Below are 15,388 nucleotides of genomic sequence, written 5' to 3' on the forward strand. Positions count from 1 at the left end.
CCCTTGCAAGTGAGCTTCCTTTCGCATAGCAGACGGTCTAGTTGCTCTGGCCTTGAAGCTGACACATCTCTCTCCAAGGACTCCAAGGCATCCGGGTCTGAACTCCCACCCAGGCCTCATTAGGTAGGGATTTCCACAGTGCTGGTCACCTGAGTGGTACACAGGGACACTGAGGCAGCGGTAGTCTGTCCCCAATGCTGGCTTGTTCCCCAGCATATGGCTTCCGGGAGCAGCAGTGCTGTAGTGGGGAGCTGATGGCCTTGACCTCTGCCCGAAGGGGGTGGTTACCGGTGGGAGAGGAAGCTGTGCTCACATGTTTTCTTGACAGCAGTGGACATCAAGGGTGTCTCAATTCCCAAATAATGATAACAACCCAACTTTACTGGGTATTTGTTCTATTTATTATAGTAAGTATATATTTAAGTATGCACCTATATTTATTTGTACATATATTGACTCATTTAATCCCTACAGCAACCCAAAGAAGAGGCACTTTGATTGTTCCCATTTTACAGATGAGGAAACTGAGGCCCAGAGAAGGGAAGTAACTTGCCCTAGAGGTAAGGCGGCAGTGGGTTTGGGTACTCTGAACCCAAACAGATCTGGGCAGTTGACTCCAGTCCACACTCCAGCCACAGAGCTGAATTGCTTACATGGGAACCTTTTGAGGAGGCCACACTTGTTCCCCTGGCTATTCCTAATGAGATCCCGAATCTTTAGGGGAAATTCCTTTTCTCTCAGGAGCCAGAATTTCTGAACATCCTTCCCTACTAGCTGAGGCTTCCGAGGCCTCTGACAAGAACACCAGGGGGAGGAGGAGAAAGTGGTAGACAGCTGATCACCTCTCTAGGCTGGGCTGTGAGCTTGGTGTCTTCCCATTGTCACTGACATGGGGCCCTGAGGAACGTGCCACCGATTCTGTACATTCAAGAGCCATGTGTTGGCACCAACGTTGTTCCAGGTGCTGGGCTGGGCACCAGGAGAAGCCTGCTAAAGTAGACACATTATGTGCTCCGGGGAGTTGGTGGCAGAGGAAGAGACAGTCACTTACATGTCTAGAGATTGAATGTGGGATAGAGGGAGGCTTGGGGGCTGGAGCATGGAAACAGTGAGTCGGGCACTCAGCCAGCCCCGGAAGTCAGGGAAGGTGTCCTGAAGGTGAGCATGCCTTAGCTGAGCCTTGAAGGATGATCCAAGTTAACCAGGAGAAGAAAAAGGGGTGGGGTGGGGGCAGAGGCAGGGCCTACCAGGCAGAGGTTGCAGTGCAGGCAAAGACTTGGAGGTCTGACGTTGCTGGGTAAAAGCAGAGAATATAGCATGTCATTCCTGCAGGCAGGGTGATAGGAGATGAGCCGGTGGGGATTGCATCACAAGGGCCGGCAAGGCCACATCAGAGCCTTGGAGCTTTGTCCAGCCTCTGCCTCCTGGCCTGAAAGACCACAAGAAAGAGGAGGGCCTTGCAGGAACACAGTGCAACTAGGTGGACTCACATTCCCTGATTTTAAGAATCACTATCAAACTAGAGTAATCAGGACAGAGAATTGATGAAAGGATGGACATTTATAACAGTGGAACACAATAGAGAGTGCAGAAATATACTCACACATGCATAGTCAGTTAATTTTTGACAAAGTGCAAAGGGAATTCAATGGAGAATGGACATTCATATGCAAAAAGAAGAAAAAAAAAAAGAACCTTGGCCTATAACACAAAATAAATCATAGGCCTAAATGTAAAACATAAAAGTGTAAAAGACAGAAACAGGAGCAAAAGTATAAAAGGAAAAAAACCTAAAAGTGTAAAAGAAGAAAACATGGGAGAAAATCTTTGTGATTTAGGTTAGGCAATGATTTCTTATACATGACACCAAAAGCACAATAAATCCACAGAAGGAAAAGCTGACAAATTGAACTTCTCGAAATTAAAAAGTTCTTTTTTTCAAAAGACACTGTTAAGAAAACGAAAAGACAAGGCATAGATGGGGAGAAGATGTTTGTAAAACCTGTATCTAACAGAGGACTTGTATCTAGAATATATAAAAAACTCTCAAAACTCGATAACAAGAAAACAATCCAGTTTCTTAAATGGGCAAATACTTGAACACACACTTCACTACAGAAGAAACATGGATGGCAAATACATGAAAAGACGTTTAGCATCATTAATCATTAAATTAAAATCATAATGAGAAACCACTACATACCTTTTAGAATGGCTAAAATAAAAAAACACTAAAAACAAAAAACTGACAATACCGAGGACTGGGGAGGATGTGGAGCAACTGGAACTCATTCATTGCTGGTGGGGATGCAAAATGGTGCAGCTCACTTTGGACAACGTTAGGCAGTTTGGTGTAAAGTTAACCATACGCTTATGACCCAGCAATCCCACACTTGGGTATTTACCAAGAGAAATGAAAACTTATGGCCATACAAAAACCTGTATGCAAATGTTTATAATAGCATTATTCATAATGGCTCAAAACTGGGAACAACCCAAATATCCTTGGATTGCTGAATGGCTAGACACACTGTTATGCCCCATATAGGGGACACCAGTGACTCAGCGATGGAAATGAACTATTGGTACATGCAAGAACACAGCCAAATCTCAAGTGCACTGGGCTAAGTGAAAGAAGGCAGACCCTGGGGGCTACGTACTGTATGATTCCATTCATACGAAAGGCAAAACCACAGGGAAGAAAAAACTGAAGAGTGGTTTTCAGGAGCTGGGGCTGGGGGCAGGGGTTGACTACAAAGAACACTGGAGAATTTTGGTGGGGGGGTGATGGAACTGTTCTGTATCTTCATTGTGGTGGTGGTTACATGTTGATACTCATAGAACTATATTTTTTAAAATTTTTATTTTATATTGGAGTATAGTTGATTAACAATGCTGTGTTAGTTTCAGGTATACAGCAAAGTGATTCAGTTATACATATACATGTATCTATTCTTTTTCAAGTTCTTTTCCCATTTAGGTTATTACAGAGTATTGAGCAGAGTTTTCTAAATATAGTGGTATGTACAACATGTCAATCCTAAACTCCCAATCTATCCCTCCCCACTACCCTTCTCCCTGGTAACCATAAGTTCGGATAGAACTATATTTTTAAATGGATGAATTGTACTGTTTGTAAATTATATTGAAATAAACCTGACTTTAAAAAGACACAGTGCAACTAGGTTCTAGGACGAAGACTTGGGGAGACCCACCTTGGGTCTGGTTCCTATTGCCTTTCAGCCTCCTCAGGCCCCATCCCGTCCCAGAGGGCCCAGCAGGCTCTGCCAGAAATCTTGCTCCTTGTGTTCTGAGGGCCAGAAAAGGAACTGTTAGGGACCTCCTGCATTGGCACATTGAGACCCTTCTTTTTATTAAACGCAAGTACCCCTGGGAGGGTGAATAGGTTAAGTTGAGGGAGGCTGTAGCAGAACAGGGGGGAATGGGAGGGTGGGAGGAGAGAAGAGTGGAAGTGGGAAATAGCCTTCAGTGTCGTTGGTGGCACTGGGCTGTACCCGTGCATTGTGGGCATGTTGGTTGGGGCCTTAGGAGCCACATGGAAGGCAGAGCCCCTGCCTCCCCCCATCACTGCCTTTGCCTTTGTATACAAAGTCCCCCCACCCCACCTGGCAACCACAGTCCCACCTCCTGGGCTTCCTCCCCCACTTCCTTCTCTGCTTCCTAGTTATCCAGTTCCAAGTACAAATTGCCCAGACAGGTTTGGGGGATTCTTTCTTTATGGCAACTAAACACTAAAGGCCTCAACATCTTCTCTCGGGATATTTCCACTCCTCTGGGTCCTTAGGCATTTCTGTCCTGTTGGAAGTTTCCTAGCCAGGGAGGAAAGCGGAAGGCCCTGAGCAGGCACCAAGGCCCCAGGCTTCAGTGATCTTGTGCTGCAAATTATGGGATAGGAAAGTTGGTTAGGGCATCTGTTTATCCCCTACAGCTGATACTTATATTTTTTTTTCTACAGCATTTTCTTCAAATGTGCCATTTACCTTCCCAACACAGGACCTTTGCACATGACAAACTTTCTCTCTGAGGCTCCTCACCTTCTGAAGTTTAATTTAATCACCATTTACTGTGTCTTACTGTGTGCCTGGTGCTGAGAATGCAAAAATAAATAAGACAATAAATAAGGCTCCTTATGTGATAGACAACTTTGGCCCAAGGAGAATGGTGGTAATAGTGGTAATAATAGTAACAACAACAGCAGCACAATGGCAGGACCGTTTAAGCGGCACTTATTATGTGCTGGGCATTTATGAACACAAGGTCATTAAAAACTCAGTAGAACAACAGTTCTACAAGGTTGTCGCTATTATTGCTCCCATTCTATAAGAGAGGAAGCTGAGGCTCAGAGAAGTGAAGTCATTTGCTGAGCTGGTATGTGGCAGAGTTGGAACTTGAGCCCAGGTCTCTGGGTCTCCAAAGCCACATTTACAGCCACAGCGTTATCCCACTATGCCCAGAAAAGCCCCCTCTGCCCCGTGTGAAGGAAAGCCACTATCTGATTCCAACTCCAATTTGGTGGGTCCTCAGTTTGATCTGCATAGAAGGAGTGAAAAACAAAGATAACATTGGTCTATCCCATAGGATGCAGGATGCGGGTTGCAGCCAGAAGTGCCAGCCCAAGACTGTGGGCAAAGGAGGGCTGGACCAGGATGCTGCAAACACTGGCCAGCCTGCCCCCACCTTCCCCCCAGGACCCTTCCCATTCATTGCATCCACAGGGAACACTTTTCTAAGGTGTGAAATACAGGACTGACTGCTCAGGGGTGACCAGAGTCCTTAGGAAGATACTCCGAGGGTGAGCCTCGTTGACTCGGTGCTCTAGCACTTCATTTTTTGGATAGAGGTAAGACGTGTACTAGATGCTGAGCTCACAGCAGACCAATAAGTCATGCTCAGGCTCCCAAAGTCCTGGTTGGGCTCTGCTGTCTAGTAAACCGAAGATGATCACTCATGAATAATGCGGGTGTGATATTGTGTAACGTGAGGGTTGATGGGCTGAGGGGTGACTCACTCCTGAAGGCCTCAAATCAGACCAATGTTATTTCCTTTGGCTTCCACTGGCCCTCACCCAGACTCTCTTAAACACCTGCCTCAGTTGCTGAATCAGGGATGTGGGCTCTGGTTGGCAGTGGAGAGCTGTGACCTTACTGCAGGCCAGAGACCAGTTACAGAAAGAGGAGGAGATGAGATAATGTTACTAGAGCATAGCTTTCCTGAAGGGCTGGCGGGTCTAAGCGGGAGGAGGAGGCCTGGTCCAGGTGACAGGGCATAGATTCTGAGCCCACAGAGAGAAGGGGGTGCAGTGTTTTGGCTGAAGCCATGAAAGTTCAGAGGGAAAGACAGAAAATACGATTCTTGAGCATGATTGGATTTTTTCTCTCCCTCTCTACCCCTCCTCTCATGAGTTGGATGGAGGAGAAGCAAAACTGGGACAGGCTAAAGGCAGCCTTTGGAAAAGTCAGGGCTTGCTGCCGGCATTGCAGCTGCCTGAAAAATGCCTCCAAGCAAGACCTGACCAGGTGGAGCCTGGGGCAGCCTATGTGGGGCTTCCCATGGCCCAGGGGCATGCTGATACCCCAGAAGAGCAGAGCAGGGGGTCCCTCCTCATGGGGAAGTTCTCCGAGGGCAGGGTGGAGTCTTCCCTCCCTCCCTCCCTTCTTCCCTTCCTCACACCCTCAGCATATCCTGAGCTTCGGACAGAGTTAGCAAATGCTCACTGAAGAGAAAAAGCCCCAAAGAGGGTATGGAGGAAGGTGCTTGGGAGGGTGACTCTGGGGCAAGTCACCAGGGGCCGGAGATGCCAGTGAAATCAAGTGCGGAGTTCAAGACTTAAGAGGGACATTTGACAGACTGTGCAGGTCCAAGTGGGAGGCGCCAGGCCACACACAGTCAATGCTCCTGTTTTGGTTCGGGATGGCGCCTGGCTTTAAGCCAACCCAAGATACATGACAGTTATCCAAATTATCCAGATTACATGAACACACTGTACAAAGACTGACTCCTCCTAGACATCTAAAATTATTACTTGAATTGCACCATTTTAACCCCGGACAGCTTTGGGGGAACATATCTATTGTACGAAGTCTATTGTTTGCATGTGAAATGTGTGAATGGCAGGTTATTCAACTCCTGGATCTTGAGGAACATCATAAAGATGAGGGTTGAGAACCATGCCCTGATCTTTGTTTTGTTCCCCATCTCCTGTGACTTCAGAAGTCCCATGCTTAGGACAATGTGCTCTGCAGAGACTTCTGGATGTCTTGGGCTGCAGAAATGGGCTGCAGAAATGGGAGTCCTGCTGCGTGCGTATGGCTTGCTCGGCCTGGGCTGGGCAGTTTACCGCCTTTGCAACAGGAAGCTAAAATGATGACTGGATGGGCTTGTCTGCTTTGTGGCACCAGCTCTGGTATCACAAAATGTGGCACTGGAAGGACCTTAGAGACCCTAGTCCAACCCCCTCCCAGGAGTTCCTTCTATAAAATTCCAAAGGCTGCTCTGTGGGGTCCTGGGCCATGGGCAGTATTTTCATTCTCGCTCCACATCCTCCCTGCCTCGTCTGTACATATTACCAGTCCTTGTGTAGTTTGCTCCAAACCTTTCCTGTCTCCCTCTTTCTAGGGAGAGAGAAGTTTCCCCTCGCATGTTCTACTGACGCTCCCCAGCTCAGGATGCAGTGATGAGCGCTTTCTGCAGCAAGGCCTCCCGGAGAAGAGCCTGTCTCTCTTCCCTGGTGGAGCAGGGTAAACAAAGTCAGGGTCTGAGCCCGTGTAGCCCTACAAAGAAGCTAGCGGTGAGGGTGAAGGGGGCGGTGGGCTAGATACAGCAGCCCTACCTCCTTCAGTCTCCTCTTTGGGTTTCACGTACTCTGAAGCTCAGCTACAACGTCCAGATCCCTTGGCATGGTGATCACAACCTTGCCCCTGCCCTTCCGGGCTCATCTCCCCACAATTCCCTCCTCCACATTCTCTGTGCTGGCCATGCTGATCTGCCTAACACCAGCACATGTGGTGGCTTGGGGTGCCTCCATGCCTTTGCACCTGCTGTTCCCTCTGTCTGGAATATGCTTGTTTCTCTGATAAGCTCCCACTCATCTTTCAGACTCAGATCAGGTCCCCCCATCTGCAGCCTTCCCTGGATCCCCCCCACAGAGAGAGTTAGGTGAGCTCAGCTCCAGTGGCCAGCCTCTTTATGAAAGAGAGGGCTGATCTACTCACACTGTAATTAATGGTTGGCCCTGCTGTCTAATTCCCCTGTTCCAGAGTGGCCCTGTCAGGAGCTCCCGCTGCATCTGGCACAGAGCAGGCACTCCATAAAGGCCATGTGAGTGAATGAATGAATGAATGAGAAAAAGAAACAGAGATGTATCCTTTAAGGGGAAACCTGCCTCCGGGAACCTGATTCAGGATATCCTCTCCAGAGATCGTTTTTGGGTGCTGCTTCTCCTCCTGCTGTCTTCAGTGCTACTAAGTAAGGAGTTCCTCGAGATGGGTGCCACCTGCCCAGCCTCCTGAAGATTTCTTCATTGTTGTTCGCCTGCGGCTTTTCTGGTTAGTGCATTGCGGGACTTGCACATTTGGTGGTGACTTAAAACCTGAGAAAGCCTGGGACTCAGATCTGGACTAAATCAGAGGAAGGACCTTACACTCTCCAGGGAGATTTGCGAGAGTCTGCTGGGGGGGTGGCGCAGCACGAACAGACAGGAAAGAAAGGTTCCGGGCTTTGGGGATGATTCCTTTGGGGGGCAGGAAATAATAAGGACAGTTTATTGAGTTGAGGTTGGGTGGGAGGGGGCGGGGGGTGGGGAGAGTGAGTGGCCGCATGTGCCGCTGCATGTGGGAAGGAAAGGCGTGGGCGAGGTTCCACTGAGAGGGTAGGAGGGAGCGGGAGTGTGGGTGACTCAGTGGCCCCGCTGGTAGAGCAGCTGAACAGTAAGTGCCTGCAAAGCGTCCACAGTGAGAGCTGGAGAAAGGAAATGAATCAGGGAAGCACAGGGGCCAGGGTCACATTGGAGGGGCAGAATCAGTGGGGCCCGTGAGCGCCCTCATAGCACTTGGAATGGCTGACTCAGGCCCAGAGGCTGTTCAGGACCCAGGTTAGGACCCCCAGAAAAGACTGAGGAAGCAGGGAACAGATATCAGGACTTGGACCACGTCGGGAATGGTTCCATGCACTCCCCTTTTCTTTACAGCACAGCCTTCAGAGGACATGAGAGAATTGGGGCCCAGGCTAGTCCCTGCACAATCTGGCCCCAAGCTGCTGAAGAGTGCCAGCAGCCTGTTTCCTCACCTGCCTCTGTCCCCTGGCAGTTGACATACTAATAGCCCACAGCACCCCAGGAGGGGGTGAACGGGGATCCATTTGTTTTTCCAGGGTTTGACCTCTGGGTAAAACTCTTCCCCCAAAATGTGCCGGTTTAAGTGAAATCGATAAATCAGCCCCTTTGAAATGCAGAAGCAGCTTGGGGAAGCCCCCTTTGATATGCAGCTTGGAAACGGGGCACTTAAAACCTGGGTTAATTCTCCCGCTTTATTGGAGGCAGAGAAAGGGAAGAGGAGGAAACCCAGGGCCAGTCATTAAGTCTGGGCACTTGAAAAGCCTGGGGCAGGGGCCGGGCGGCGCAAAAGGATCACGAAGGCACAGCGGCCCTGGGAAAGGCATCCCGGGCCCTGACGAACTCTAATCCCGGTTCCCACCCAGACAGATGAGACGCCGAGGGCGCTCGGGGGGAGGGGCGGGCAGGACCGGGAGAGGCTCCCGAGGATGGGGAGGCGGTTGCTATGGAGATGGAGCAGGGGCTCCGGGAAGGAGAAAGCCAAGGGCCAACTTGGCAATTTCCTGAAAGGAGCTGAGAATTCAAGTGAGTGTGTGTTCCATTCACTAGGCGGCTCCTGCTTTCAGGGGCTCGGGGGCTGCGGCCCCTCCCTGGGAGCCAAGGGGCACGGCTGTCCTGTTCTCCCCCGGGGCCCTAGTCTGGGCCCTTCATTGGAAACATCTGCTCCTCGAGGAACTCCTCCGCACGGGGCACAGGGCCTCGGAGGAATAATGCCTGAGGGCGATTTCCAGCCGCTCGACTTCCCCCATCCTATTCCCAGAAGGGAAGCAAGGCTGGGTGTGGAGACACAAGAGGCCCCAAGGCCACTTGATGCTGGTGGGGTGACCTTGCATCCTGGATTTCAGGATGGTTCCCACTGTTAGCCCTACAAATGACAAGTCCAAGTTTTGTCAGGCAGAATACTCCAGTTCCGGGCCTGGGACAAGCAGCCCCAGTAACTGTACTCTGTCCTGAATTCCCTGGAGCTTCTGAACCTTGTAGCCCCTACAGCTGATGGCCTGTCCTGTCTACCCCAGACAGCCACGTGGCCTGCCGGTGGGCTATGGGTGGGGATGAGCTGGGTGACAATTTGGTTGCGGCCCGTCCACCCTGCTCTGCTGGGTCTGTTTTTTGTTTTGTTTCGCTTTTGAGGGGGAGGCAGGTTGGGCGGAGGATGGGAGCTGAGAAAGTAGTAACTTGAGCCTCTAGAGCTTGGTGCTCCCATCCAGACAGGCGAGGGCTGGAGGACGGCTCACAAGCTCTTGCCACCTGCCACCCCTGCTCTGACCTTGCTCGGGGTGCTGAGTTCTGGGGAACGCATTAGGTGCAGCTGGACTGGGCTTCTGGACCGCACGGGTCCTGGGTCAGGGTTCACATACACAGACCCTCAGGATAAGCTTAGCCGCCAGCGACAGGAAACTTTCCTGGGCCCCCAACACATCTGCTTCCTCGTCCCTCCTCTTGGGAATCTGGACCCCGTCTGTTTGGAGGAGCTTCACCTCCACCTGGGCCTCCCGCTCAGACACCAGCCCACCTTGGGGTGAGCAGGGCCTCAGGGGCCTGCCTGCGTCTCCCAAAGCCTTTTCCTGTGTCAGGACCACATGCTTACGATTGCATGGCTCAGTAGTCCCAGACAAGGAGTCAACTAAACAAATCGCAGAAATAACTCCCTTCAGCTCTTTTAACTCAGGGCAAGCTGAGAGCCCCCGGAAGGCAAGGGCAAGGCAGTGATTCTTTTATCTGCCACCCCCAACCCCTGGGAGAGGTGAGAGAAGAGGGGCAGAGGACCCCCAGCAGGCCCAGCTCCCCACAGAGCTGCTGCTACCTCTCGTTCCTAACCTGTCCTTGGGGTGGCCAGGAGGAGGGAGGTTGCCCTGTACCTGCTGTATCACACCTCTCTAACCTCATTTAGCCTCCAGATTCATGAAATTAAATGCAGAGCACCTTGCCAGAGCTAAAGCAGCAGGAGCTGTGTGACACCAACCCAGTTCCATGGCCTTCTAGAAGCCCAGGGCAGAGGCACCATTTTGTTCTCTCTTCCTTTCTCCCTGATTTCAGGGAAGGTGGGGCTTGGGAAAGGGAATGGGGAGTCAGGCTCACAAAATGCCTGCTTGGATGCAAAGTCGAGGGGGGATGAAGAAACGCGGGCAGGCCAATGGAGACACAGTCCAGCAAAGGCCCCAGAAAGAAAAGATGTTGGTCGGAAAAAGGGGAGGTGCATGGGTGCAGGGTCCAGAGAGAGGAAGGCAGCGGAGAAAAGGCAGACCGCATTGGCCCAGGAGTGTCAGAACCAATCCCGTGGCAAAGTGAGTGAAGGCCAAACTCAAGGTGTCTGAGGTGTTGCTGGGAAAAGATCTGTGGTGGTGGTGGAGGAGCGGGGTGTGTGTGTGTGTGTGTGTGTCTTTGAGTGTGCCGCAGAACAGGAGCCTGTACACACACACATGCACATACACACACACACAGCTATAGGGTAGGCCTGTGCCAGAAACTGCTACATTCCTCTTAACCCCAAAGCCAGCCCTCTTTCCAAAATGCTTTCTCATTATTTGCAGACACATTTTTCCTCACCGCGCTCGGCTCTTGTTTCTATATTTCTATATGCTTGCTGCAGTTGAAACCCTTTCTTCCCTGCTCTGTAATGAAACTGTAAAAACACCTGCATTTTATTAATGCTGCCTGGAATGGGGTGGGCTGGGCCCCTCTGCTCCCCCCTCCACAGTGAGCCTCCTCCCACTGCGCTCAGTGAAGCGAAGCATGTGGATTAACCCTGTGAGGCTGGGTCTCTGTCCTGGAGACATGGGTATCCATGAGGGGTGCAGCAAGTGCAGAAGATGTAGAGGTCCCCAGGATCCCTAGACAGATGGGCAGGCGTTCTGGGAGGTCCCCTGACTCCTTACTTCCCTCACCCTAAACTTTGGCCTGTTCCTCTTATCATTGCCCCTCATTTTCTCTCTTCTGAATTCGAGGACACCATTCTGTCTTGAAAGGAATCCTTGCAAAGTTCTAAGAGAAACTCCTCAGAAGGCTGGCCCTTTAAGCATCTATTCCATCCTTTAGGAGCCAGTGGGACTAAACCATTCCAGAAAAATAGCTGCTTTTGTCTTTAAAATATTTTAAATAAGGAAAGCATACATAATATAAAAATGCCCCATAATCCTATCACCTGAGAGTTCTGCTAACATTTCTTTTAATGCAGTATATGTACATGGCTTTAAAAAAAAAAACCATAGGAAGGGATATCACGAAACTTAAGTTTCTCTACCCTTAAACCACAGTTGCTCTTCCCAAAGGTAATGATTGCTAACAGTTTCTTGTGTAGTCTTCAGGGAAAGAATTTAGATATATGCTGACATTGTTTTTTAATTAAAAATAAGTCTAGAATTCTTGCCATATCAGCACATGGAGACCCCCTTCGTTCTTTTTAATAGCTGCATGTTAATTCGTCATATGGCTGTACCATAGCTTACTTAAACAGTTTCCCGGTGATGGGCATGGAGGCTGCTTCCAGCTTATAGTTTTACAAACATTGCTGTGATGAGGATCTTTGGACATATGTCTTGGGTGTATATGTGTGAGTATATCTTCAGGGAAATTCTTACCAGTGCAGTGCAGGGTCAAAGGACATGTTCTTCTAACAGTCTGTCTACTCTTTTTTCTAAAAAAAAGGGTTATTTCTTTTCCTGCCCTTTTTCAGTTTTTCTACCAGGCAAACTCCTAGTCATCTGTCAGAATCCAGCTCGAATTTCATCTCCTCTGTGAAGCCTTCCCAGATTGATCCAGCAACCCACTGATTCCCTCTTCCATGCTTCCTTAGCTCTCTTACCTAAGCCCGATGGTAGCTCCATTTTTTTTTTAACATCTTTATTGGAGTATAATTGCTTTACAATGGTGTGTTAGTTTCTGCTTTATAACAAAGCTAATCAGCTAAACATATACATATATCCCCATATCCCCTCCCTCTTGCATCTCCCTCCCACCCTCCCTATCCCACCCCTCTAGGTGGACACAAAGCACAGAGCTGATCTCCTTGTGCTATGTGGGTGCTTCCCACTAGTAGCTTCATTTTTTAAAGTGTCTATTCTCCATATAGGATTGTGATATGAGCATACTGACATCTTTTCTCCCAGGCCACAATGCTTTTTGAAGTTTTTCTTCTTGCAATTCTACTTCTGGGTATATAACCAAAAGCAATGAAAGCCAGGGAATTGAACAGATATTTGTACACCCATGTTCATAGTAACATTATTCACAATCGTCAAAACGTGAAAACAACCCAAACACCCATCACAGGTGAATAGATAAAATGTGACATATGCATACAATGGAATAGTATTCATCCTTAAAAAGGAATGTAATTCTGACACATGCTACAACATGGATCAGCCTTGAAGATGTCATGCCAAGTGAAATAAGGCAGTCATATAAAAAATGACAAATATTGTCTGGTTCCACTAATATGAGGTACCTAGAGCAGTCAAATTCATAGTGACAGAAAGCAGAATGGGGCCGGGGAGAGAGTGAAGGGGAGTCAGTGTTCAATGGGTACAGAGGTTCAGTTTGGGAAGATGAAAAATTTCTGTAGGTGAATGGTGGTAATGGCTGCACAACAATGTGGATGTACTCAATGTCACTGAACTGTAAACTTAAAAATGGTTAAAATGGTAAATTGAATGTTATGTATATGTTGCCACAATAAAAAAATTTTTTTTTTCATATGAAAATGTACCATTTCAGACTCAAAGTTCCTGGCAAGCTCTCTCCATGGGTCGATGTAACCATCCCCTCACCTCAAGGCACAGCTGACCCATCCAAGACTGGGGAGTACTTATCCTATTTTCAGATATTTCCAGGGAAGGGAGCCCAATTACAGTATTAAGCAATCTTTTCCAGTGTCTCAAAACCCCAGACATTCTTGGTACCAGACCTTTCCTGCTGCACCTGAAGTTAATTTTTCCTTGGTCAGTAAGTGCTTTGTCAGGCACTGACTCTTCATATACTTGAAGGCTCTTGTTACATTATCCCCCAGCATCAGGGCTGAGGGCACCAAGGAATAGGCTGGTGGGTGGACTTTGAGGGCCTTGTGAGTCTGCCCCTCATGCTCACTTGTCACCAGCATGATGTACCAACATTGCTGGGCTTGATTCCTAAGCAGAGTCTGGAGCACAGGACCCCTAAGCCCTGGCAGGTGAAAGAGTTCCCCCCAGCCCCTTCCCTCACCCCACTTGGAATGTGTGGAGTTTTTGTTTTTTTTGGGTTTTTTTGGCACTTAGAGCTTTTCCCTTTTGGCTCTCCATCTGCAACCTCTGTTGAAGGCTTTTCGCTGACAGGATAGAGCTCCCCAAAGGACAGGGGCTAAGTTAGTGAGTCATTTCAGCAGCCCCCTTGGACTTTCCTCCGACCAGAGACCGCCTGGCATCTTAATCAGCTGTTTGGAAGGTGTACCTGGCAAACATGTTCCCCACAGCCTGGAAGATGCTGAGTTGTCGGCTTAGAAACCTCAAAGGGTTAATGAGAGAAGAACGGGCTGAGAAAGACTTCATCACCTGGGTGCCTGTCAACCGCAGGCTTGCAAGGCCTGACGAGGCTGAGAAGTGTTGCTGGGAGGAAGTGGAGGCTTCTCTGCTGTGAGGACCTGCCCTCAGTCCCCTTCCGGGGCACAGAGGGGAGGGCGTGAAGCTACATGGCAGCCCCACGCTCAGTGACTCAGATGTCACTGTCACCACAAAGGGAAATCCGCATGGGGGTGGGCACCTCCAGAGACCTCATTCACCTGCTAATCAGGGGATGAGGACCTCCCCCCATGCTCATGTGCCAGGCCCGTCAGCCCTGGAGCATTAGCCAACGGGCTTGTGTTGACGTTTCTGATTTGAAGTCTTGGTTTATATGAAGGACCTGGCCTCAAGAAGGGCTGAGCCTTGAGGGAGACAACAGCCCTCGAGTAATTCCTGCAACTAAAGCTGAGACAAAGAAGGAGTCCCTACGGGTCAGTCCAGCAACTGGGCTTTGATGTGAGCTAGATGATGGGCATCAACATCAACATAGTTTGTGCATCATTAAGCAGTCTTGGTCCTTTCCATGTCCCAGCGAGCTGGAATGTCTAACAGAGGGAATTCCAAATGCCCTGCTAGAATTTTCATTATGATCAGGTGGCTTGGGGCAGTCCTCTGTCTAGAAGCATTTTGGAAATGCTAGTATTAGTATTTGCGTTTTGTTTTTCTAAAAATTGCAGTGCATTTATTTTTTGTTATATTTGCTCCTATCCCAACCCTCAACCCCCAGACTCATCCACCCAAGGAGCTAGTTTCAGGAAACTCAAGAAATCATGAGCCTTTCCACTCCCTTTCTTCATGTGAAACCTGGGCAGCCTACATGCTGCAGCAGGTACGGAAAAGGCTGCCCAGGTTTCACATGAAGAAAGGGACCAGATCTGTGTTCTCCACCATTGAATTCCCAGTACCTTGCACATTGCAGGCATATAGAGGCTCTGACTAATAGTTGATAAATCTCTAAGGGAGGAAAAAATAGTCACAGAGCGTTCACTTGAGTGGCCTGAAATTTCATAGCAAATCAGCAGTGAAGCCGGGGAGGAGAATCTGCTCTTCCACCTCACAGGCCAGTTCTCTGCAGGAAGCTGCCAGCATCGTTTGGATGGCTTTAGGTGTTAATTAGCTCTCCCAGGGGAAGCAGCGGCCAGGGCTGGGTAGTGAAGCTCAAGACTGGCTTTGAGACTGCGCCTCAGACAGGATGGGCAGGGCTCAAAGGCCCGGAAGGGCTGATTTTGGTAAAATCAGGGCCTTCCTGCAGTCAGTTGCTGGAGAAGCAATCAGGCATGGGGATTGACTCGGTACCTGGGGCTGGAGTCCCCTTGGCCCCAAATTGCCAAGCAGTCAAATTAGGACCCAGGTGGCTAGAGGTGCTCCTGGAAAGGATCTTCCCCCAGCCTGGCTCTGTGGAGCTGAAGCAGGGCTGGGATCTCTCCTCTGGGACAGGCCCCAGAGAGCCCAGAGCAAAAGCAGTACATCTGTCTGTTCCTCCCCTGTAGGCCTCTGTTCTTTTTCT

At 49.4% G+C, this 15,388-nt stretch overlaps 1 long non-coding RNA gene across 1 annotated transcript in view; it reads left to right on the top strand.

Moving 5' to 3' along the window:
* LOC309655967 overlaps positions 1–15,388 on the top strand; it is a 26,027-nt gene continuing 10,639 nt past the window's right edge. Inside the window, exons 1-2 of the long non-coding RNA XR_014261085.1 lie at positions 1–6,758; positions 7,278–7,565. This is a non-coding gene — a long non-coding RNA (uncharacterized lncRNA). The remainder of the gene's footprint in view (positions 6,759–7,277; positions 7,566–15,388) is intronic.

The sequence above is a fragment of the Balaenoptera physalus genome (genome assembly GCF_965194825.1).
Source record: "Balaenoptera physalus genome assembly, chromosome: 2".
Classification (NCBI taxonomy): Eukaryota; Metazoa; Chordata; class Mammalia; order Artiodactyla; family Balaenopteridae; genus Balaenoptera; species Balaenoptera physalus.